Raw genomic sequence first — 25504 nt, forward strand, 5'->3', positions numbered from 1 at the left:
TACACATTTTCTGAAATCAGCACTCTATAACAGTGTTACCTGAAATTTCTAGGCATTTGGATCTGCGTTGACTGTTTTAGCCAAATACGTTTAAATTCACAAAAGCTGCTGAAATTTATAAAATCTGTCCATCTAATAGAAACTCCTTGTTTATCTTATCCATTTCACCAGAACTTAAGATCATTTGATGAAACAAATCTCTTTCTAGTCCAACCTGATCTTACAAAATTTTGAGGCCCCCTAGCTTCTCCCGGTTAGTACTTCATTATGAAAGATAAAAAAATATTTTGTGAGACCACATATGTGAAATTCAATGGAAAAAGGAAATATTTAGGGCCTATATGATAACAATGAAAGCCTGTATAGTGATGGGAGGGATTTTCACAGCAGTGACAATGCAGCAGTGGTAATATCTTAATACATGTCAAGATCATGTTGACAATTAAGCCACTTAAAAAATGTTTGTATGAAAATAAATTTTGCAACTGCTAGTGCTGTTCTGTAATCTTAACAGTTACGCAAATACATGTGTGAAAGAAAACCAAAAATTACCCTGGATTTTTTTTTCCCCTCCAAGTAAAATCAGCAAGACGTACACCTAATCAGTCCTGCTTGTGAGCACACTACCGTCCACAGCCCTAGCCCTGTGGATTTGTAATGTATGCCTTTGTACTGCCTGAAATAGCAGTGTATGGAGAGGTGTGTTGCCAGAGACCTGGCTGGTACAACATGTGCCGTAACTTGCACACAGGCTGTGAGGTGGCCATCGGGAAACTTGCACGCGTGTATCTGGAATGGCAGGAACCACATCGGTGACCTTAGAAGTTACAGGCTTTGTTAGAATATTCTGCAGTGTGTTTTGTAAAGCCTATTTAAACCTCTACAGAAGTGAGTCTACAAAGTTGTATGGTACAACATTACCACAACTACATGATAAATAACTATCTTTAAAGAAAAGCAGCATCATTGCTACTGTGAAGACTGGGGGTCTGGAAACCCACGCTAGCTTCAAATTCTTTCTATAGCTGAAACTTTAAACAGTCTCTACCAAATCTGGAGCTGTGTTTTCCTAGGGAGGCAATATTGAGCTTCCCAGCTCCAGTAAAATTGGAGGCAACACACCTTCCCTCCTACCTCTAGAAAAGATACGGATCACACTTTTATTAAAAAATACCTGCATGATTTACATAAACTATTCTCCTGTATCATTGGGAGGCCACTTAGCGATGCTACACTCTAGTTATGTGCCAGTTACATCACCCATTTAGCTGCATTTTCTGGGGTTTTTTGGTGGATAATTTAGCAACAAGATATCTCAGTGAAAATAGGACAAAAAAATTTGCAGTGCAAACAGACATTAAGACACTTCCCAAATATTACAATGGTCTTAACTATTGTTAAGACTACAAAGGTGGTTTTTTTAACACTCACCTTCGATAGGAAGTGCTCTATGAGACCAGGCAGTGTCTCTCAGCTGATAATGCTGTTTTATTTTAGAGCTCTACTCCTTCTGTAAGGTTTTCCTCATGCTGTTAATAGAACAGATTTGCAGGTGTGGAGGAATATATGGACAGTATATTTTTTTTCCCTTATTATTCTAAAATGTACTGTGTCTCACTTCCACAGTTAAGAACTTTTTATCCAGGAGAAAAATGTCCTATCCACTTCCCAGAAGATAAAATAGAAATAAGCCCAATTGTAATTCTCTGTTTTGAAGTGAATCCAAGAAAGTTTCTGATACAAGTCACTAATAATTGATGTTTTAGAAGAATTTGGGAATAATACTTTTATTGCCCAATGATAAATAAATCCCAGAGGAGATGTCCTGTAGCAGAAGCTGTCTGACTGAACTCGGCAATTAATTGATCTACACCTAATGTAAAGAATTAATTAAATTTTGATATAATTATGTTGTCAAGGGATATCAAATCGGTGATCAAAGCTGTGGAAGTGACTTCTAAAAATTAAATTAGTAGCCCCCCTTTTTTTTCCCAAGATATAGTTGAGTCACTTGTACTGTTTTATTCCAATTAGAAGGTTAATTAGAGCATTTCCTTCTATCCCAATAATACAGTCAGGTCCCTTCCCTTGCAGGTATTGCATCATCTAAAAATTTAGTTGCTTGTCTCTCACAAATTTGCTCAACATACCTCATGTACATGGGAAGGCCGTTTTTGCTGTTGTGGAGAAGCATTAAATGACTCCAAAGAGTGATCCATGAAAAGCTCACCTACTGCAGAAGCAGGCACCTAGGACCAGGCAGTGGGAATCACGGAACCACCGAAGGTTTGGTCTCTGGGCTCGGATGGAAGGTGCACTAGGCTCCCCAGCCCTGGCAGTGCAAGTTTAGGCATGGCTTGTAAGCACAGGCAGAATTTACAGACTTAAGAGGAAGTCATACCAGAGATTAGGTAGTTGGAGTTAGGGTAATCCAGATTGCTTTCTTGGGGTTGAGGGTTGGGTAGCTATAGTCCGGTCTGATCCTATTTTACATGCCACTGCGGGTCTTCTCCTCCTGTCTGTTTAAGGAGAGAAGGAAAGCTAACCCCAGCTAACCTGGGACTGGGGTAGTGAATGGGGAAATGCAGGCAGTGATCACCGTGCCTTCCTCTTCCAACCCTGCCCTTTTTCACGCATCACTGAAGGCTTGTAGGCTTTGAGGTGCTAGCAGATTTTAGAAACGTGACTCGTTGCTCTAAAAGGCTGGGAAGTTGTGTGCGCGTGCCTTTCTCCTTTGGTTGCGACTGGGAGTGATTTGCCAGCCTTTCTGGGTCAGAAGGGGAATAACTGGAGTCCGTTCTGCAGTTGCTAATTCCCACTTAGCTCTACAGTCCTTAGCAATTTGGCTTGGCTGTAGGAGAGGGACGAGAGGTGGTGTGTTCTTGGTTTGCGATTTCACGTTACCTGCCGTCACTGTAGGCTGGTACCAGACGAGGCATTCTGCTAGCTGGCTCTCTTCTTGATGACTAACGCAGAAGCCCTGGTGATCACCTGGCACGTTGGAGAGTCCGATTAGAGGAGTTGTTACAACAGAAAGTTATTTGGGATGTGCGTGGGAGGGAGTAGTTTTTTCACGGACTGATTGATCTGCCTTGTACCTCTCCTCTTCTTCCCCACTCCCTTGCGCCGCAGCCAGGGGATCGTGGGCTCTGAGGCAAGTGAGGAAGAGCCCAGCACCCAGGAGGGCGGTCTCAGTGGTGACAATCTCCAGTTAACTGAATTAGAGGTAGAGCGAAAATCTCTTGCTTTTCAGTTCTTAAGCCCTGTAGCTGCATCTTTTCTCTGCGCTCTGTATTTTCCTTTGTGTTTGAGGTGGTCAGTTAACTTAGATGAAATAGCCTTGAGCTACCCAGAGCAGTTTGGGTTTTAGAGCATTTGTTCAGCTTCAGCCTTGGGATTTTGTAATAGTTTGGGTTTGGGCTGCTAGCTGGAAACATACTCTCCAGTGTATTTCCCAATTTTTTAACCTGAGTGAGTCATTTTAGATTGGGCGGCCTTCCTCTTCTGCTCCTCAGCCTTCATCTTCACCCTACACTGTGGACTTTCCCTGGGCATTGTAGGATGGTGGTGTAGGTGTCTGCCACCTCATCGGCAACTCCTTGGCTCCCTCGGTGGATCCTTTTCTCCTGGAGAAAGCCACGAGGGGGAACGATGGAAAGGCCCGGTCAGTCTCCCCCTGAGCTCCCAAGGCGAAAGACTGGGATACGTGTCTAATACCTCTCACTAATAATGATGCTTCAGATCTATTATTTATTTTTCTAGGATCTTTTAAGTAAAAGTCTAGTGTGAGTATTTGGTATACTGTGTTAGCCTGAATTTTGTCTAATATGGAAGTTCTGTATTTTTGCCAAATGTGCTGTGAATACTTAAAATTTGTTTTTTCCTTCTGCCTTTTTAGTGTGTTAGGGAGAGTGGGAAGACACAAGCTCATACTTCTAGATAATGATTTTGAGCAGCTTTTATTTCTTGTTCTTTGAAGTATGTATCTGAGAGAATAGAAGGTACTTTATTTTGTCTGCAGGCTATTTTAAATGATTAGCCAGTGGTGTTTTCTGTATACACACAAATGCACACGTGTACCTGTATGTGCAGACACATGGACATGCGTGCACTCACACATATAAGCAAACATATATAAGCACCCTAGACCAAACTCTTTAAGAAATTGATTTTCCTCTGTATTCTCGTCCTGCTTTGCTTTCTAAAAAGTAGTAGCCCGAAAGGTTTTACCCCATTTTCTGCATTCTCATCAAATACAGTATTTGCCTAAGCGTTAAGGTGTCAGCCTGCCCTATTTCCTTTTCATAGAAGCATTCTTCATACCTGTAACATTCTTCTGTTTTTCATACCAGAAATATTTGCATCAATCTTAAACCTTTGCCAAGTCACTGCTGACCCATGTTTTTATAACACTTTATTTGCAGTGTGGTTCTCTCTTTTGATATAAAATGTCAAGATGTATACAGGACAGGTTAATTTATTTGGAGAAAGTCATGACATCACTTAACGGCTAGGCTGTCAGCTGAGAATATGGTTTAACATAATCCTTACCTGTTATAATTATGCTGGAAGTAATTTGCAGCTTGTTGTAATGAAAACAGTATGTCAAACTGAATTGATATGTCAAACTGAATTGAAGATTATCTCTGGTACAGAGAGGAGTTTGACCACACAAAAATGTTAGCAAGTGGTGTGGGGGTTTGGGGGGGTTTGGTTTTTTTTCTTTTTTTCTTCTGCAACTGAATTAAATATTGGAGTAATCAGAAGGCTATTGCTTCAAATAGTAAGTTGAGGTAGTTGGGGAGGAGTGCATTAACTCTTTAGGTGACACATTTGTGTTTCAGTGTATCCGCTGATGCTATTGCATGGGTTCTGGCCTTTTCAATATGTGATAAATAGTACTTACGTTTAGTGCTGCTTTACATCACTTGATCATATTACAGCCAGCTGTGTGCAAAGAAACTCATAAATGGGTCCTTCACCAGAAGGATAGTTGAAGAAACTGTCCAATACGGAGGTACCTGTTTTGGTCTGGCAAATCGCACAGATTACATAGTGCTGTCTTAATTAGTCCCTCTGGTGTGCTGAAATGCTGAGCTTGTGATACCACATTGCTTGTGACAAAATTGTGGTGTTTAGGAGGAGGTAGAAAATGCCGAATGCATAAACTTCATTTGAAATCGCATCAGGTGTATCAAGATAAATGTTTGTCACTTTTTTTGCATGTATTCATGGTTTTCCCCCTTTGCCAAATAATTGTTAGTGGGCCTTTCTTAAATTTTCTTCCCTTCATCTCCCTTGATCATCAGACTGTATTGAGAGAAACTGGTTTAGATGTTTAATCTTTTATGTCTTTGTCCTTAGGCATTATAGGGCATTACTCAATGACAAAGTGAGATAGTAAATATGGTAGCCACTGTATTCTACTCGTTGTGATGATTAAGCATGCTACCAGAAAGACCTTTTTGAATTTGTGTAATTTGTTGGTAACTTCCTTTCTTTGTTAATTTTTGCCCTCTTGTCTCTGAGTCATAGAGGAGTAGTTAGTTACAATTCGTGTGTGAGAGGGAATGAGTACTGGCTGATGTGTGCGCTACCGTCTGGGAAGGCTTGGTGGGAAGAGGGGGGACTGGAGGATGGTTCATTTCAGTGGTCTTCAGACAATGGAAAAACACCTCTTTGGCAACTACTAGCAGCCGCAACTGTCTGAGACTCTGACCTTGTCGCTCTCTCAAGAAGAAAGAAAGTGCAACAGGCTCACAAATAATTTCATTAACAATTAATTTGTGTGTTACTCCTGATTTGCTTAGCAATTCTGACACAGAAATATTACCCTTATTTGCTAAGGCAGGAGTACCTTATTTTGAGCTACAAGAAAACTGTATGGTCATCCCTTGCTAGAAACGAAGTTTGTATTCACAACAAATACTGCATTTGCTTATTGTGTGTTATGTAAGGTCTCCTTTGAACTTGATAGGCATGATATTTCACAGGAATACTGGAATTTTGTTATTTTTCAGAATGCACCGTCAGGCAATGCAAATATCATCGGTTCTCAAAATACCAGTTTATAGGAACATAGTATTTTCTGAAATATGCTATTTTAAAAGTTATGATGAAGTGGTGACACAAATCAATAAAGCTAGGGGATTTTCAAAGCGGAGGCAAGTCTGAAACATCTCTCCTTCAGTCTTCCTGTTGTGCACTGGTACTAGCTTCTGTTCAAGCCTTAGTTTTAGTGTCAGTTCTAATTCTTCTGAATTTATCTGACAGATTTATCTCTGTCAACCACAGGATTTGTATGCCATCTCCTATTTTATTTTCTGATGTCTGTACTTAACTGATTTGTTTCCTATCTGCCTAGTCCATCTTTTCATTTTTGGTAAAATGGATTTATCTTGTTTTTATGATTAAATGGAAGGAGTTGCTAAGGAATCAGATCTGGATCCTTTATTACATTTTAGCATTGTTCCTTGGAAACCTGATTATATCTTGCAAATTAGAGTAGCATCTCGAAGGTAATAAATCCTGCATAGCTTGTTAAATGTCCCATTTTTTTATTTCTAGATTCTTACTGAAGCAGGACGATGTTATTCCAAACTTTGCTGAGTGTGAAGTGTTTTGCTGTTGCTCTGTATGTTCACTAGTAACTAAGCATTTGCCATGCTAGGACAGAATTATTTTGTCTCAAAGACTTACATTCAGAGACTGATTTTTTTAACCGTCTGTTAAATAATGGCTTTTTATTAATGATATTTAAATATTTATTGCCTCTCAAAACAGTTGTAAAAAAGCAAGGGAAATACTTTTCTAGACAAATTCAAATCCATGTCTATTAAGCCTCTGTTTGTCTTGTTTTCAACTACATGGCTGATACCTGTTTTTTGTTATTTGATGGGCTATAACATTTAGTTTTGTGTCTGATGCATTGAAAACATGCAGCATATACATATATTTTGTTACTGCTGGTAATTGGATTACTTCTAAGGGTTTATGGTATAGATCCATTTGCATTTATGAAATAATTTTAATTGGTGTTTCTGACTGGGAAGTGTTCAGAGTACGTATGTGTGTTTTGTCCTTCTGCCCTGGCTTCTGAATACCTTACAGCTTTACTCATGTGAGCAGCCTTCATTAATAAAGAATTCTTTTGATAGTCTCCTCTCTGAGATGTTTCTTGACATTTCTCAATATTTTTCTCCGGTGAAACTCTTGTTGCTGACAGTGAGACACTGAAATGGAGCTGGTGCAGAGAGCTCATTGACCTATTATCAGATGCATTTGGACACAATGCATTTTCAGTCATCTCTAGACGAAAACCTTGAAAATAAAAAGTTGTGGGTTTTTTTGTTGGTTTGGTTTGTGTTTGTTTTTTTAAACACCACCCCCACCCTGACCCCACACCCCTGTTTCAGATTTTGGCTTCGTATCATTGGTAATGATGCAGCTGATCAGTTTAGGAAAGTAAATGCATGATATGGTTGCCTCTGATGGGAGAGATTTAATTCAGTGAACGAAAAGGACCATTTCTTCAGCAAATCAAATGTACTTCAGTGATGCTTACTTGGAAGTTACGCTTTTGAGAGAAGCTAAAAACACTGGACAGGAATAATCATTCCTGTTGGCAAGGAACAGGAAGGCAAGGTGATGAACTAAAAGAGACAATTAAGAAGTTAGACCCCCCCCAAAATATGTGTATTTAGGGAGGAAATAGGAGTGAAAATATAAGTAAGCAGAGCACACAAGCATATATCATAGAAAGAAATTCCTGCAATAAGACAATGGATCCAGGAGTATTTCCAAGCCATGAGGTGGTAGCCAGGTTCATAGACCCGCTACCTCCTGACCTGTATTAGATGGGAACTATACCCCTAGAATATGGTTCTTAGCGCAACGTAATGAAAGACTGGTGGCCCAGGGGGTCTCGCCCTGCCTTTCACATATTCCTGTCCCCACTGCTGGGGAGTGGTGGGAGTATGAGAAGGCTGCCATGTCAAGTTTTCTTCCAAGTGAGCGTTCCCGGGTTTTAGCAGGGTCGTTTTGCAGATAGAAGAGTTTTCAGCAGCCTGCTTGCCTTAGAAATCTATCCATTATCTGCTATTTGAAGTCCATGTTGGGATCGGGTCATATTTTAGTTTCTGCCATGGTGGGCTAGCAATTTTTGTATCCCTGCCTCACTTTAGTGTATCATGTGTACATATTGTAGGCTCTCGCCGCTCTGAAATTGTGTGCTGTTGGTCCATCAAGAGTTGCTAATTAGAGATGATCAGTGGAAAAACCTCGTGTTTGTTTCAATTTCCAAGATTACCTGAACCCTTGGCGTATAATTCATTACCAAAACAATTGAGAGCCTGCATTCAAAATGATGGAATAATATTATACTGCCTTTGTTAAGGCTTGTACTAGGAAAAGAGGAGACGAAGGATTAAATGAAGGAGGAAAACTTATCTCCTCCCCTTGTCCACCATGGCTTGTTTTGGTTTATGTTAAGGTCAAGAAAATTACTCTTTTACAGACAATATCTAGCTGCTTCTTTTAATGTATAGTGCATGGGATGGCTAAATACAGGAATGCACGTGCAATATTTATGTTTCTGTGAGACAAAGATATGCTCTTAACTTGGCCTGATCTGAAAATAAAAGCTTTTGTGTCAGGATAGCTCTTTTGTCAGAATCACTATTGCTTTTTCAAAGCCTATAATCATTGTGCTGCTGCCCCTAGTATTAATGGTGTTTACAAGTACCTCATATTTCCCTTTCCATTTGGGATTAAACTGGTCCCATATAAACACATATTGTGTCTTGATAAACAATGGTACCGAAATGTGTAAAGCAGTGCTCATTTCATACACACTCTTCAAAATCTCACTCCTTTTTCTGTGAGGTTGCCTTTCTTGGTAAACTGTTAATTCTTAATTCATGACCACTGACTGAATCTGCATTTTCTCTCCAAATACTCTCCCCAGCTGTACTTCTGTTGTTCTGAAGGGCTGATAAGTAACGAACGGCAAACAATGTCTTGCAGGGCTCAACCACCTCCTGTTCAGAGTTAGGTCACTGGAGAAACCGTAGCTCTTTGCTAGAGTGTCCTCTATAAATGGGGGGCACAGTAGGAAAAGCTGAAACCTGAAGTCAGTGGAGTTCTGCAGCAGCTCTGGAGAGGGATTTCGCTGGTATAGACTTGATGCAATACTGATGAAAACATGTGGAAAGCTGAGCATCAGAGACCACGGGGAATTCTCCATTTCTACCTGCTCAGTAAGATCTTAACCACAATACATGCACTCTTTGAGGTGAAGAAGATCCCCTTGTTATTTTGAAACTGACAATAGTTGCAACTATCAATCTCACATGGTAATACCATCACTTTATTAAGGGGATTTCTTTCTTCGGTTGCTTTTTGCAGGCGTAGTTAGGGTCTGTGCTTATGTGTTGCACACAAGTCAACTCACCCGTTCTTTCCTTCAAACTGGACAGGGTCAACATGACTGTTAGACTGCAAATATTTTGATAAGGGCTGTTTTGACAACATGCAAAAATACTTCCTGCAAAGGATAAAATAGCTGAAGATAGAGAAAAGAAAAATCTAATTTCCTTGGGACTTAACAGGATAGAAATTTTAAACCCTTGATTAAAATGTCTGTCTTACTCTGCTTCTAAGCATTTTGCTTACTTCCTCTTTTCTCTGTGTCTTTGAGAGGAGGAAACTTAGAAAATGAGAATCCAAAGCTGAAAAAAATCTATTAAAAATAATGCACTAAAAATATTCAAAGTTTATAAAAGAAGTCATTTTAATGGAAAATACATCACATCATTGGTAATTGCTTTTACTTGGAGAAGTTTCCCATGAAAATTTTGTGTTCTCTCTGTGTTGAAATGAGTGTACTGGGTATACTGCAGTGAAGTAATTTGGAGTGGAGTCTTTCTGCTCTCCTTTTTTCACATTTGCCTTTCCTGATCTCAACAGAATTTACCCCAAAACAATACGTTGACTTTTTTTTTTTTACTTTCGCTACTACATTAGTATTTTAACATTGACTTAGTATCTGAGATTGGGTGGAATTGACTCAGAGCAGCATCTAGCCAGCAGTCACTAGTGCAGGTGACGTTTTAAGGAAATTGGAAATCTTTCCTTTTTCAAGTTCTTCTGTGTGTTAAGTATCTTAAGTTCACTGAAAACATTGGTTAATAACTTAATACCTGTAAGAGATGCTTTGGTGTTAATTGCATGGAATCTTACCTCTTTCAGATGGTGTGGATTGTTGTATTGATCTTTAGGATAATTGTGGTGTAGACTGCCAATAGCTTGTTTGGTCATCAGGAAGGCACAGAGGTCCTGAAGTAAATAATTACTTTTTGCTTCCTTTTTCTGTTGCTCTAACTAGTTAACATAACCTTTTCTGGCCAATATTTTTTTTAATAGATGTTTGACCCATATGTCAGGTAACCGCAAACCAAAAACCTAATCCTGCAAACACCAAAGTATGCATGAAACTTGCTCAGAGAGGCATTTTTACTGACATGGAGATTGCTGAGGTGAATAGTGACTCATCTGCATGTAGAAAGAAATCCATGAGCAGAATCGTTGGCTCTCAGAAGTGTGAAGGTGTCCTACAATTAAGCTTTAAAATATGTTTTATCTTTATATGAAGAATTACATCAGGAGAAAGCACTCCTGTGTGCCTTATCAGAAACAATAAGAATTCTCCAGAGTGTTTCTTTTCAAAGCCTTTCAGAAGTCTTAGTATGCAGAGTATGCCTCTTCTCCTGTCTAGACTAATTTTCAGAGGTCTTGACTGGGCTGTTTAGTCTGACATGCACCGCAGGAGTCTATTAAATAAAATATACATAGATTAAAATTCCTATGAAATTACCTTTCTTTTTATTACTTTATTTCTTCATCAGTAGGTCCTACACGAATAATAAAAAATTGTATTTTAAAAATGTTTCTTCTTCCACACTGATACTTTCTGCTTTTCGTTAGATTAGCCTAGTTTAATACTCTGGCTCTTGTGCACTAACAAAAAACTGCACCATTTGGCTGGAACTATATCAGCAGTTATTTAGGTCCAACCAGTTGATACTAAAGTAATGCAAATATTTCTACTGATCTTTCAACAAAGCTGTACCTTTGTATCTGAACATCCAACTCTGGGTGTTAAATATCAGGTACTCTATTCTGTGGAAGATTCCCTGTACTTTCACTGTATTTCCCTATACTCAGCTGTAATGTGCTCCTGAGAGGCTAGATCTACGTCATGTAGAGGTTCGGCATGGTTTGGTTTCAAAATCTGAATGTGGGCAACCTTGCCAAACATCACCTGTGATTCTAATTTAATTGGTAATACTGAGTATTTTTGCTGGGATGTCATGAATGTCCTAAAAAAGATGGGAGACCTAGTTTATAGTCTGCTGCTCAGTGTCTGAGTGGCCAGCTGGTTCCTCTGTATGGAGAACTTCAATGGGTATGTGTGGCATGAGTAGTTTTAGGAAATCTTAATTGCCTGTGCTGTTGCTTTGATGCAAAATGCAAGACAGTAAACTGAAGGAAGTAATTCTGGTCTTGTGTGTTTTGCTTTTGATCTTCTGAACAAATTTAAATTTACAGTAAATTGATCAAAGTTAGGAAACTGAAGCCAAAAGTATCACTGAAGTGATGCCCCTAGCAAACCTGGTAAAATACCAGTTGTAAAATTTTTGAGTGCTCCTCCTGTAGTTTCTTGCTTCCTTTTTATGGCTATTAACTATACTGTATTGCTTCTGGTTTGCAGGTTATTATCCCACCTGACATTTGCATATGCTGAGTCCTTATCCTGTGTCATACTACTTTCTTTCACGTCATACAAATCCATGCATGCCACATTCACAGAATACATTCATCGCAAGATACTCTTCACTGTCCCTTAGAAAGGAGTGTGCTGTAGATAAACATACATTTAAGAGCTTTAGATTTCCTGAATTTGAAGTAAGTTAGGCTCTTCAATGTAGTCACAGGCTCTGTCTTGGGCCTCTGCTTTATTTTTTTCTCACTCTGATAGTTTTGAGATACAGGATTCTAAAGATTAAAAGGTAGAGTCATGGGGTCAGTCAGAAAGGATGAGTGGGACTTAGTAAATAGAAATGGAAGTATTGACCATAATTGAATCTGTTCAAGTGTGTTGTAATTTAAAAAACCTGTTTCTTTCATGCTAACATCAAAAACAAACAGTGCTCAGATACAGACAATCCAGTATTCTTGAGACATTAATTGAAAGATCAAGCAGCATAAGGCAGCAATGCAAACTTCCTTAATTTAGTCTCATAACTGTGTATCATCCCTGGCCAGTATGGGCAATTTACTGTAAATCACTTCAATTCTTGTCCTTCCTGATAACACCGTACCACATTGTCAATTTGAAACACTGCCTGCTCATTTTTGCTTGCAAACAGCAATGTTTCTTTTACAATGTATACACACAAAGATTTCAGTCTGTATTTGTATACATGCGAACTGTGTGCCTTATTTGCAAATGTATGTTGGCATATGTATTTTCCAGCTAGGAACGTGAGTGGATTTTACTGGTAGGACTTTACAAGAGGTATATGCATTTGTATTCAAATAAAAGTAATTGTTGAAATCTTGAAATCATGCTGATTTTCTTCATGGAGATTCCATATTAGAAATAAAAAATATACTTTATGTTTTACCAGATTTATGGACTCTGAAATTTTAATATTTAAGTATTTTTTACGTATGTCTCAACTGCAAACATCAGGAGATAGTTGTCCTGGTTTTCAGATTACTTATTTATTGTCAGAATAAGTCAAGCATGCAGTCAGTCAAAAGTGGGTGTATTTTATATTCCATGCGTCATAGACTAAGAACCTAACCAGAATTGTGTCTGATATTTATCTGCAATTTCAGTGAAGCATAACCTTTTCCATCATCAAAAACAAAAGGGCCACATTGATACATTCACATGCAGCTAATGAGCGCATGTGACACAGAGGACAGAAAACCATCTTCACAGCCTGGGGCAAATTGCGCTACAGCAGATTAATAAAATGCTGGGTGTTACTGCAGCTTGGTATGAGATGGGTCATCATCAGGCTTGGCATAACTGGCTGTGTGACGCCTTTTTCATCCTTCCAGTTGTAAAATAAAAGACATGCGCTTAAGCCACCTTGGAGTTATTTTTTCCCCACTGCTGGGCAGTTAGCTAACTGAAGAATATCTATTCCTCATTGTAACTGACTCAGCTCAGCTGACCAGCGGTAACGTTAGGTCATGTCAGTTCAGTTGTTTCTGGTCCATTCTGCATCCATTCAGTGATGCATGAAAGCGCTCTGAAAACATAAATATCTAGAAGGTATATGTATTTCATCTGCAGGAGTGATTTAGTGAGTCTACAATTTCTATGAGGTAATGCTGGAGGCTTTGTACAGCTACACTCTTTCATTTTAGTGCCGCACTGTTATTAACATTGACTTTTACACCACAAGGTACTAGCAGAAGTCATCCCATCTGCCTCAGGTATTTGTGAGCTTTTTCCCTTACCAGCAATACGTTCATCGGTGGAGGGCAGCTCATACTACAGATATAAACGGGAAACAGTTAAGGTATGCATGTGATAATGGGCAAAAAAGAGAAGCCAAGTTCAAGTATAACTAGGGTATTTATTTTCAGAGAAGTGGTAGTGTGTTGCTTGACTATAACACTTGCTTTATTTACAGAAAAAGACTCCCATGTCTTAGCTCAGAGGACAGTGCTGGCTCTGCCAGTTCCTTGGAAGAAAAAGTATTTTTTGGAATGCAACTGCAAAACATGCATGGCATTTCTGAGGCAATTAAGGGATCCTGAGCTTTAAGGGAAAGTAATTCATGTTCTGTCTAGTTCTGGTAATGTTAATGTTCTGGGCAAGCTTTTCACAACGATAGGTTTTTATTAGTAGCATTAGGAGTATTTGTGAATGTGATACTAACTCTATGATGTGAGTAGCTACAAGAGACTGCCTTGTGTAGGAACTGCCACGCTGTTTGCTTGGTACAGTCAGGTCCTTTGTCCAACATTAGTCTTTCAATTTATGCTCCTGCATTTTTAGATTTTTTTTGTCTTTACGGTGGGCTGTCACTTTCAGTATGATCTGAATTTTAGAACAAGAAGAGCATTCAGATTATAAATTCAGAATCCTGAAAACATTTTGCAGGAGAATATATCTGTGTAAACACTAACTTTGGTAGAAGTAGTTATAATTGAGCAGCTTTTGCTCTGGCAACTAAGACCAAGTATGTGTGGGAGGAGGTGGCCTAACACCTAGAGGCTCGTCTAGATGGGATCACCACAAAAAGGCACTTTCAGTGCCAGCTGAGGACATGAAGATGAGAGCAAGCAGTGGGGAGGCCACCCCCGCATCAAGGTGGGTAGAGGTTTGGCCTTTCTGGACATCATCTGTGTGGCTCCTCAGCAGGCTAATGCAATTGCATGGTGTAGGGGAGAGAAGAGGTCGTCTATAACCATCCGTTTAGAAACGGCTTTTGAGTGCAGGCACAGGCATTTGGCGTGGAGTAATAGGAGTAGCTTTGTTTCTGTGCACCAAGTAGTTCATCTGTTTGCTGCTAGTGTTTGGAGGTGTATATTTAGGGTTAAGAATCAGAAAGTCTCAGTTGCTAATTGAGCTCTGTGAGCTCCCAGTGTCTGGTCTCGGAGAGGTCATGCTAGTCTTTATCTCGATATGCAAATATTTAAAATGAGAAGAACATCTGTTAACATCATAGGATGTTGCGTAGATGATTTGATGGTTGTAGTGGTCTGAATTAGGTGAAGTGCTGTGATAATGCCACTAAGATGGCTCTAAGCCACCAGTATGATGCAGCTGTGAAAAAGGCTAATGTGCTTCTACGATGCATTAGACATGATACTTCTGTAGACAGAGGGAAAAATGCTAACAGAATTTCACATAGCCTTCCTGAGACCTCATTTGGAATATTGTGTCCAACACTCTTCACTTGCAGTGAACAGAAAGATGGACTTAAATTGGAACAGGTGCAAAGACAAGATTACTAGGCTGATCAGAGTTACATGGTATTTATCGTTCAAAGAGCAAATTAGAAAGCTTTTGTCATTTAGCTTAGTCAAATGAAGGTCGAGAAGGGATAAAGTTATTTTTCATAAATAAACTTATGGGTAAACATCAGCAACAAAGAACTGTTTCAGCTGAAGTATAACCAATTTTTCTGGTATTGATATTATAAATTGCTCCAGAATGAATTTAGACAAGAAATTATAAGAACTTTTCTCAAATTTCTTCTGGACAGGACAGTGGGGCAAAGAACCTGAACAGTTTTAAGCCCCAGTTTATTAAGCTGCACAGGAGATTTTATTCTGGAATGACTATAGAAAGTTAAGTTATGAGACGAGTCTTTGGATTTGAAGTATTTAGGTCTCCAAGGGGTCTGAAGGGAGATTGAAACTATTTGTTTTAATTATATTTATTTGGCACTAACAACGTGCTTCAGTATTTCCACTGGTTGCTTGTGGATAAGAAGTATGTTTTTTCTACTCCCCTCCCAAACCCTTTAATAACAACTTATTTTACTTGTTCTTCCCACCATCTTCTCACATTCACCGTGGAACTGATCACAAAATCTGGGATCAGGAATGAATGGCTGCTCCTCAGGAAACAGAGGATAAAATAGGTATTTTTATCCCTTTTTGTTGTGTGGTGCATGGTTCACTTCGTGTGATCGTTGAGGAGAAGTTGTTACTTGACAATTGTCAAAAAAATACACAGCTATTGCAAAGACATGGGATGTAGGCAGTGCTCTCAGGGTCCATCTCTCCCTCTGTGGTATTCTATAATTCTAGCTGTCCCTATAGCTATTTTGCCTTTTGTAGGGTATTGAGAAGCATATTGTGGTGTTTAGGGCACGTGGAGCAGATATACTATGGCAACTTCAGAACTGAACATTCATTGCATGGTTGCCTGCAGTTGCACATCCATCCCCAGGGGACCATCCCATGTCTCTGAACTATGCTGAGGCACACATTGAAATGCCCTGTTGGTGATCCAGATGAAGCGTTGCATTCTTTCTGCTGCTCAAACTTTGCTGTTTGGTGCATGGAGTTTTTCTGTCATGTTGTCTGAAGAATATATGTATTTGCCTCCTCCTGTACCCCAGAAGGGTTGTTCTCAGTAAGTGATGTCTTGCAGTTTGGTTATCCCTCTGCCTTTGCGTTTGCAGCATATCTGTGAGAAAGTGGACTTGCAGGGGAATCAGCATATCATCAGAGACCTCAGATTGAAAGAGGAAATAACAGAAGGAAAATGAGATGTGAAATTCTTTCACAGGCTCTAACTTTGGTATTAAGTAACCAGAATGTGGGCAGGAAGTAGAGGATGTTAAAGAGCAGAGCTTCCATTAGGTTGTCTTGTTTTTCAGAAAGCCATGCAGCCTGAGACGTGTAGTGTTTATAACACATTCATGGCATAGCTGCTTCCTGGTAAGTGTGCAACAGGAAGAAGTGTTGTTCTTAAATTAGTAAGTGAAAAAGCAGCTGGTGAACGATGGACTACAGCTTTCTAGATTTTATTTGGACAGGATTTAAAGAGAAAGTTTCTTTTCAGCATTTCACTGGAGGGTCAGATTAAAAAGTAAAATCCAACTTAGTGGGTTTTTTACGCTTAGGCCATATGGTGCCACCATTCAGCTGACTGTGAAAAGGGCTCTGTGCTTTAGGTGACTATTGTCGTAATAAAAAATGATTCTTATAGGGAACCACTATAATGAAAACCTGAATATTTATAAAATACATTGTTAGGCAGTGGAGAACTCTTAAGAAAGTGAACTAGTTAATAAGATATTATTCCTGCTTCTACCAGTGACTTGCCATGTGGTTTTACGCATATTCTTTGAAAATGAGATGAATAACTTTGAATAGCTCATTAATTTTATCATTGGGGCTAGTTGAATTTCACTTCTGTTTTTTTCCCATAAAAAGACTGTAACTCCCATTTAGGATGAATTCTGTTTCAAAAATTAGTTCAGAAGAGTGTACTTTCCTGGGTAAATTTAATAGCCAATCTGTTGAAAATTTTAGCCATAATATTTATAGTATAGTAGACAGTTAAAAAAATGGATGTGGCTTGTCGTTTACTTCGAGATCAAACACAAAAAACATGCTACGGAATACATTTTAATGGGAGGGGCTTATACCATGGTAAATTTCTTTCCTCTTCAACACCTTACAGATCGTCAATCTTGGTGGAAAAAAATGCACTGAGACCTTGTCTTTCATGGACAGCTGTGTGACAGCAACTGCGCCGTTTATATTTAAAGCATTGGATTATCTCTAATACTTTCAGATGGTCTGAAGCGAACTTCTAGCAATGCCCTTCATGATGAGTTCCTATAATTAATGGTTCCTGAAACTACCAGCCCTCCAGCACTTCCTCTCTCCTGCAGCTTTCTGAAGTGTGAAGCTCAAGGATCAAAGAAATGTTAACTATATTGGCTTTAGGCTATACAAAGTATAAACCCGGATCACTTGTTTGCTGAAAAGTTCTGGGACTTGTCTGTGTGTGCAAGTTAACTAGCATCAGCCAGACTGTAATTGCTGTAGCAATCATGCTAAAATTGTCTTATTCTAGCAAGAAAGATGTTTGAAGATGAGCAGGGCTTCTTTTGGATGAAGGTTGTTAAGCCAAAAACCTATTTATTCAAAACCAAACCAAACCAGACCCCTTCATGGAAGATTTAAACTAGTGCAGTGTATGATTCTGTCACCATTATACTGGTAAATTTTCCATGTTGGGAAACCATTAGATGGTAAGAATCATTATTTTCCTTCAGTCTTGGCGGGCTTTGGGGAGGCACAGGCACTTGTTAACGTGATGAGGCATGGATGGGGTGATTCTTGGATTCATATGGGTATTTTGGGGGGAAAAATGGTGGACCATTTGTAAATGATTCTCTTGACCTTTCTGGCAAGGAGAACTATGTGTGGGTGAACAAAGTGGTTTTTTCACGTCACTGATGATGGAAACTAGAATGTAAACGCTGCAGTACATGGGATGCCAGAAGCTTGTGAGCAGAAGGAGAAAATAAAACAGAGGAAAAGGGTTTCCTAAAGCGAGCGGAGGCAAATACTGAAATTTGTTTTATGGTATTGTGGTAGGTTTACCAGTGTTTTGTTTTGTTGTTTTTTTGTTTTGTTTTTTTTTAAATTCAGCATCAATCTACTACTAATAGTTACAGCTATTTACGTTACTTTTATCCTAACTAGCAAACAAGTGTGAACATGCTGATGAATAAGGGAGACTCAGAGTGCCAGCTTTTGAGAAATGTCTAGGATCACCAGTTATAATTGGCTTCTGTATGAGTTACAGCCATTGGATTATTTAGGTTTTGAAGCCTAGTTCCAAGGGCATGGTTCATATTGACAGTCCTGCTTCCTCCATGGGATGTGACAGTGGTGGATCTGCAGGATCAGCCCATACTGGTGGTGGGAGTCAGGATAACTGAATCTCCTTTTACCTTCAACACCAGCAGGCAGTATACGAAACTGAAGAACAAGAGATACTACAACATTAAATACATTCATGTGACTGAGAACTCTTCAGAAGAAATAAGAATAAATACCATCTTACATTATCTTGACATGCACCTTTCAATGCTGAGCACTTAGCAGCAAGATCCAAGTATTCTGAACATTTTTATTTTGCTGTTGCATTTGGGGTTAAACAAAGAAAATTAGATACCACTTTCAGCATTAAAGTGTACTTAACGCAGTGTGGCTCAACAGAGGAATGAGTGATTTATTTGTAAATACTGTGTTCGTTGATGATATTACATTTATACTTAATTTTTATATATCAGACACAGAAAAAGGTTGTTGAAAGGCTGCCTTGTTGTAGTGTACATAAATATTATCCATAATTTGTTATTTAAATATAAAAAGTAACTTCAATCTACTGTCTCTATTTCAGATAAATCAGAGAGTTATTTTTTCCTTATAGTTTCAATATTGGAAGAATCAAGATGTAATAGAAATTCCTCTTTAGCAGACACCTTCTAGCACTGAATCATTCATCTTTACTTATTAAGTAAAGTACGCTATTATTAAACGGCCACTCAGTAATACAGTAGCAGCGTAGGAGGGGTATGTGCTTTCTTCCCTGAATCTACATCATTTCAGCAGAGGTTGAGATTTTTAAATCAGAAAGATTCAGTTGCAGAGATGTTATTACAGGCTCTGAGGATTCTAGAGCTCAAACGCCCAAGCTGTATGTGAGTATTTTATCCTGAGGGGAGGCTGCCTCTGCTCACTCACATGCACTTGCAAACACACGCACGCACTGGTCAGCCTCCTGAGTATTTCAGTGTGTGGCACATTGGAGGATTCAGGAACAGATCCCATTAGTTGTTTGGGACGAGTAGAATTTTGGACGGCAGCAGAGCACAAAGGTAGACAAGAGAGAACTGAGATCGCCGTTGTCACCCTGAAGGGACGGGGTTGCATTTGATGGAAGGGAAGCCTGGATCTGCTGCTCTGTTAGAGTAAAGGAGCAATGTGACTGACTACTGTTTTATTATCATGAGAAGGGGAAGTGTAGTGGCTCAGAAGAAACAAGAAAAGCTATGTGACTTTTTACACTATTTAGAAATAGTGTGAATTTAGAAATAGAGCAAATGGGAAAGAAATGCAAAGCTTAAGCATGAGGAAGTTGATCGGCACATGAAGCAAAATGGCATGCAACGTGTGCCGTGAAAATGTGACACTGTGTGTATTTGAATGAGGTGGGGCTGGAAGAAGAGGGAATAACACTGAGAATAAGCTCAGGATAACAATTACTGACAGGTCTGGTTTTAAATCCAGTGTGACCCTTCTAGATTTTTATTTTTCCAGAACTATTGTCTTCTGAGCAATCAACTTACGGGTTACATCAAACAAGATTGTAAATCTTAGGAAGCTAATTGCAAAGATAATGTGAAAGATTAATCTGAATTTTTCACTTACACCAATTTAGTATTTTGCTTTACATTCATCTCTCATACACCAGTCCTGAACTGTATTAAAGCTGAGGGAAAGGTCCTGCAGCATTTGCGGTGCATATGGGTTGAGCCACCAAAGTACTGATTATACTGTGCAGAAAGGTGACTGCATTCTTCATCATTTGAAACTTTGGTTGTATTTTGGTGAGGAAATTACGGGGAAGAGGAAGAAAAAAACACAGGGAGATGAATGGAAGAGGAGGAGTTGTGTGAGATAGGAGAATGTATAAAATACAGGAAGAGAAAAAGTGAGGTACAAGGGCAGATTAGTGTGAGAGCTTACAGGTTTAGGACACTGATATGTAAATCCATGTTAGGAACAACCCTACAGCTAGCTGTTAGTTTTCTTTGGTACCAAGAAGCTGAGATCACCTAACCTATACTATTCTATGTTAAGGTTTGTGTTACCTCTTCTTTTTAAAAGATGCTTGTTACAAATAAGAGTGAAGTCAAGAGGTAATCCAAAGAACTACTTTTGTATATTCAAGGGTAGGAACAATGTTCTTAATGAAATTCTCATCATATTTGAATTTATTATATACTTCTGATTTCTTTTTCTGATGCTTTAGTTCATATTTTGTTGATGCAAACCCTATTGTTACCAACCCAAATATTGAAACTATTCTGAAAATAGGACTTATGCAGTAAATCAAATGTCTTTTAATTTGCTTTATTGTTTCACATCTTGGGGAAGCCCGCCTCTCCCAACTAGTTTGCTGATGATACCAAACTGATTGGTGAAGTGGACACTGCAGAAGGGAGAGCCACCCTGCAGGGAGACCTGGGTAGGTTGGAAGAGTGGGCCAACAGGAACCGTACGAAGTTCAACAAGGACAAGTGTAAGGTCTTGCACCTTGGAAAACATAATCCAGGAGTGCAGCACAGGTTGATATCTACCTGGCTGAGGAGCAGCTCTATGGAAAGGGACCTGGGGGTCCTGGTGGACAACCAGCTCAATATGAGCGAACAGCGTGCTGCTGCGGCAAAGCAAGCCAACACGGTGCTGGGCTGCATCAACAAGGGCATCCCCAGCAGAGATAAAGAAGTCATCCTCCCATTCTACTCAGCGCTTGTCTGGCCACACCTGGAATACTGTGTTCAGTTTTGGTCCCCGCTGTACAAAAAAGCTGTGGACAGGCTGGAGAGGGTCCAGAGAAGGGCCACAAAGATGATCAAAGGACTTGGAAGCCTGCCATGTGAGGAAAGGCTGAAAGAACTGGCTTTGTTCAGCCTTGAGAAAAGAAGGCTTAGGGGAGACCTTATTGTCACCTTCCAGTATTTAAAGGGTGGCTGCAAAGAAGATGGAGACTCCCCTTTTACAAGAAGCCACGTGGAAAAGACAAGGGGTAATGGGTACAAGTTATTCCTGGGGAGATGCCGATTGGACACAAGAGGAAAATTTTTCGCGATGAGAACAATCAGCCATTGGAATAATCTCCCCGGGGAAGTGGTGGGTTCCCCAACACTGGACACTTTTAAGATTCAGGTGGACAGGGTGCTGGGCCATCTTGTCTAGACCGTGCTTTCGCCAAGAAAGGATGGATCGGATGGTCCTTGGGGTCCCTTCCAACCTGGTATTCTGTGATTTTGTAGTTGTATAAAATCATCTTAAATTCAGCCTTAACCTCCTTAAACCCCTCCCCCACAAAAAGTGGGGATGTCTGAGACAAGACAGGAAGATGTCTTTGGTTGGTTTATACTTTCTGAAGAAAATAGGTGAAGGTATGCTATCATCTACTTTTTTCCAGTGGAATAAAGATAAGAACATTTACCCTTAGTAAACAGTGCCAGGAAAACCCTGTTCTTAATTAAAAACCATTTCTCCCCCCCCCCCCCCGGCCCCCCCTAATACTTGATGTATTTCACTGAAGCAAGGGCTGTTCTGTCTTCTGAAAGAATGGCGTAACGAAGTACTAGTAACTGTGTTAACTGAAACAGAGATGGAGTTTAAATTGAGATTTAGGCTCTTATCTAACTTTATTTGGGTTCTCTGTAAAATGACTTTTAAAAAAAAATTTAAAGGAGTAGATGGTGTTAATCTAACATTAAGACTGAAGTACCTATAGTCCACAAAGTCTTCATACAGCTGCCTTGACATATATATACCTAAATATATAGGTATCTGTGTTTTTCAGTAGCGAGGGATTTAAGTGCCTAAAATTCTACTTCTGCACAGACAGCGCTGCTGGTTTGGCTTGTCTTCTGCTCAAGTTCTTGTGGGATCCTGAAATTAAGTATTCCTGCTCATTAGCCCTTGTACAAATCTCTTGTAACAGCCACCATTGGAAGTGAGTTCAGCACAAAGCATAGTAGCCATGGCTATGGCACACTAATCACAAAGACTGTGTAGGAACCAGGAAAAGAAGTATGGAAAAGATAGGGAGGCAAGCGCAGGAGGCTGAGTGGGAGACTAAAGCTGTGGGAAAAAACATTGGAAGGTGAAAAGCGGTGCGGAAATGCTAACAGGTCTGTGAAGGGGACAAGAAGCTGAGAGACAATGCTGAGATTAAAAGGAAAGCTAGTATATGAGAGCTGGAAGTTCATGAGAAACAGGATTCTGGTTGCGGGGAGGGGAGGGAGCAATATATCATATAATGAAGCTGATGAGAGCGAAGCAGTTCCTGTAAAAAGGCCGGGAGGCAGGACTGAGATCAGAAGCAGGAGACTGGCCCTGGTGACGGAGTGTGATGGGAGTGGTGGCACATGTCCCCAGGATTGGCAATGGTACAGCTGCGATGAGGAGGAGAGGTGGCCAGGTTTTGAGGGAGGCTCTGGGTGTCTGTATTGAACAAGATGGAGCTTCTCCTTTTCAACGGTTACTGTCTTCAAAAGAACTGGAAATTAAACCAAGCTCAGGAAGCTGTCTTCAGTAACGTTAGAGTTACAAAGAACAAGCACTGCAAAGCTGGGAAGGTGAAGAATTAGGGTTGTCTAGAATATGTTAACTGAGCTTCCTTGGACATACTCATTATGATACAGTTTTAAATTACGTGATCTCGGAATTGTATGGTCTTTTCAACTGGACCAGAAGTGTACGAAGACTGCAGCAAAGGAGACGGCTCTTTGAAAACTTGCTGTCGTTTGTGGTAGAAACTTGAAGACGGGTAGTGAATGGGGCAGTGCACTACAAGGAAGGAAAGATGCATGGCGTAGTTAAGGCAGGTGAATACAACCTCCCCAGAAAATTAGTTTAAAGTATTATATAAGACTAGGTACTCTGATAAATGAGGTTTAGGAATCTCTGATTGAACACTAAAGTTTGTAATGCTCCTAATTAAAAAGTTTCATTCTTTAAGTTCACAGACTATGGGGATCGTATGACGTACCTCGCAGGGGACTGTAATGGGATCTGTTGTTATCCTGACAGCACCAAAGAGGAGCTCAGTGGGAGAAGTAGTATTTCTGTCCTCAGAGTGCTGTTCTGAAATGGCACAGAATAACCTGGAGTAGGTGAAGTGTAGAGCTGTGCTGTGACCATATGTAATTCAGTTAATGTGTAGATTTTGAGTAGTCTTTCCTTCTAGCTACTGTATTCACTGAATGAGGTCAGGGTCCTGTGGAAAAAAATTGAACACCATCACCTGAAAAAAGCCAGTCAGACTAGATATGAACAAGGGGGCCCAATTAACTCCGAATCCTTAAAAAATAAAAATAGGGATTTCTGAAGTGCTTACCTTAAAAATTTGTTAGTTTCCACCTCATCGGACACCTTTCTTATTTTAAGATTTTAGAGTTGTTGGGGATGTTGATGTTTATATATAGTTTGTTGACTTTTGTATTTTTAAATGGCATGCTGTCCATATATTTATCCTGGGAAAATCTGGATGCACAATGTGCGAAGAAAACTTAAAAACTAGGAAGCATAGTTACAGTCAGTTTTTTAATTTGCGTTGGCTTCTGATAAAATTCTCTTTGAAAAACTGTACCTTGCTTACTTTACCAATTATATATTTACTTGCAGATGGAGAAGATGAAAAATAATTTTATTTTGATCTGACATAATTGTAATTATATTTTAGGGGAACTAATTCTATCCTACCTGGTTATATCATGACCATGGTCAAAAGTAAGGCTGCGATTACTATTTAAAGAGACTACTTTCAGTGGTTGTGTCATATCATACGCATTGCTTTTCTACGCTGTTATTGTTAGATGGGCTGCTCTAAATTAGATGGCCTATTTCTGGAAAATTTGAATATGTGCAGGTGGACTTTTGTGTCAGCAAAGCCACACTTATTTAATTGGAGCTCCATATGTCTGCAAAAATTGATTCCATATGGTTGAACAGCACATTTTGAAAATGTTTCTTTAATTCATACTAGTGCCAGGAGAAAGTAGAATAACTTTATTTTTTGAGCTCCTCCTTAACTAAGTGACAGTGCACCTGTACACAAACCTTCTTTCAGTTTTGAAAGTGGTAACTGAATACGTAGGATTTTCTTGTCACGTGCTTAGAGTTTCAAGGTAGCTTAAATCTGTGGCTAACAAAGCCTTAACTGTGTTGCTGTCTGTTTGTACTCCTAAAAACAAGTGATGAAATATACCTAAATCATGCAATCCCACCTTCTACTAGGCTGAATTTACATGAGGCTTCTCACAGAAAACTCTTTCATTTAAAGTTGTGCTGATTCTAAAAAAATATATATGTAGAACTGGTCAAATAAAACCCAGTCTTCTCGCAAGGGAAAAAAACTTTGAGTTTGCTTCTGGTTAAGCAAATTGATGGGAAATAATCCTGTTAGAAAAACTGGAGATCTGAATTTTCAAATTGCTGACAATTTGGAGCTGTAAGAGTTGATATAATCAGGAGATGAACTTATGAGGCGTTATGTAAATTGATTTTTTTTCTTTGTTTTTTATTGTGCACAGGTACCTAAGGATAAAACTGGCCTGAAGGGAAAATCTGGGGGAAACTGGGGAGCTTGACTGTTCTTGCACCTGAGTAAGTGAATGCTTAGCTGGAAATCAGCTTTATGAAATGTTAAAACTGTTAAATATTTTTCAGCATCTCCATGCCTGATTGCAATCTGCAACTTGAGACAATACCTTGGCTTTTGAATTGAAAAGGACTAGAAGTATGAGGGCTAGCTAAAGGGAGTGTTGTATAGAGCCTTCAGTGCTTTGCAGTAGGTTTGTTTTTTATTGCTACCCTTAAAGCCTCCATAAAATTCAACATAGATTACATGCAGGGTTTCTTGGTATTTTGGTGTTTTGCCTTTTCTGTTATTTTCTTGAGACTAAGTTCTGAGTTTGAACAACTTCTCCGTTTCTTAAACTATCTTGCTGGTTTGTGATCATAATAAGGCACTGAGATTCAGCAGGATCCTAAGAAGAGGCCAAGTTAAGTTGTGAGGCCATCAGAGGTTGAAGGCTAGGAAGACGACCTCATGGTGGCCTAATATGGTTGTCTTGGAAAGGGTGAACGCTCATTTCACGTTGTTGGAAACAAAAGCTATTGTCTTGGTTGGGTTTGC

General features: G+C 39.4%; 1 protein-coding gene across 3 annotated transcripts in view; it reads left to right on the plus strand.

Annotated features, from left to right (window-relative positions):
- Window positions 1–25504, plus strand: part of TBL1X (transducin beta like 1 X-linked) — a 204579-nt gene that overhangs the window by 33391 nt on the left and 145684 nt on the right. For 2 of the 3 annotated variants that reach the window (XM_049834655.1, XM_049834656.1), the window contains one exon: window positions 24900–24972. The exons of the other annotated variant lie outside the window; for it this stretch is intronic. The gene's annotated coding sequence lies outside the window, so the exon portion shown is untranslated. The remainder of the gene's footprint in view (window positions 1–24899; window positions 24973–25504) is intronic. 3 annotated transcript variants of the gene reach the window in all.

This window comes from Accipiter gentilis, chromosome 31, assembly GCF_929443795.1.
Source record: "Accipiter gentilis chromosome 31, bAccGen1.1, whole genome shotgun sequence".
Classification (NCBI taxonomy): Eukaryota; Metazoa; Chordata; class Aves; order Accipitriformes; family Accipitridae; genus Astur; species Astur gentilis.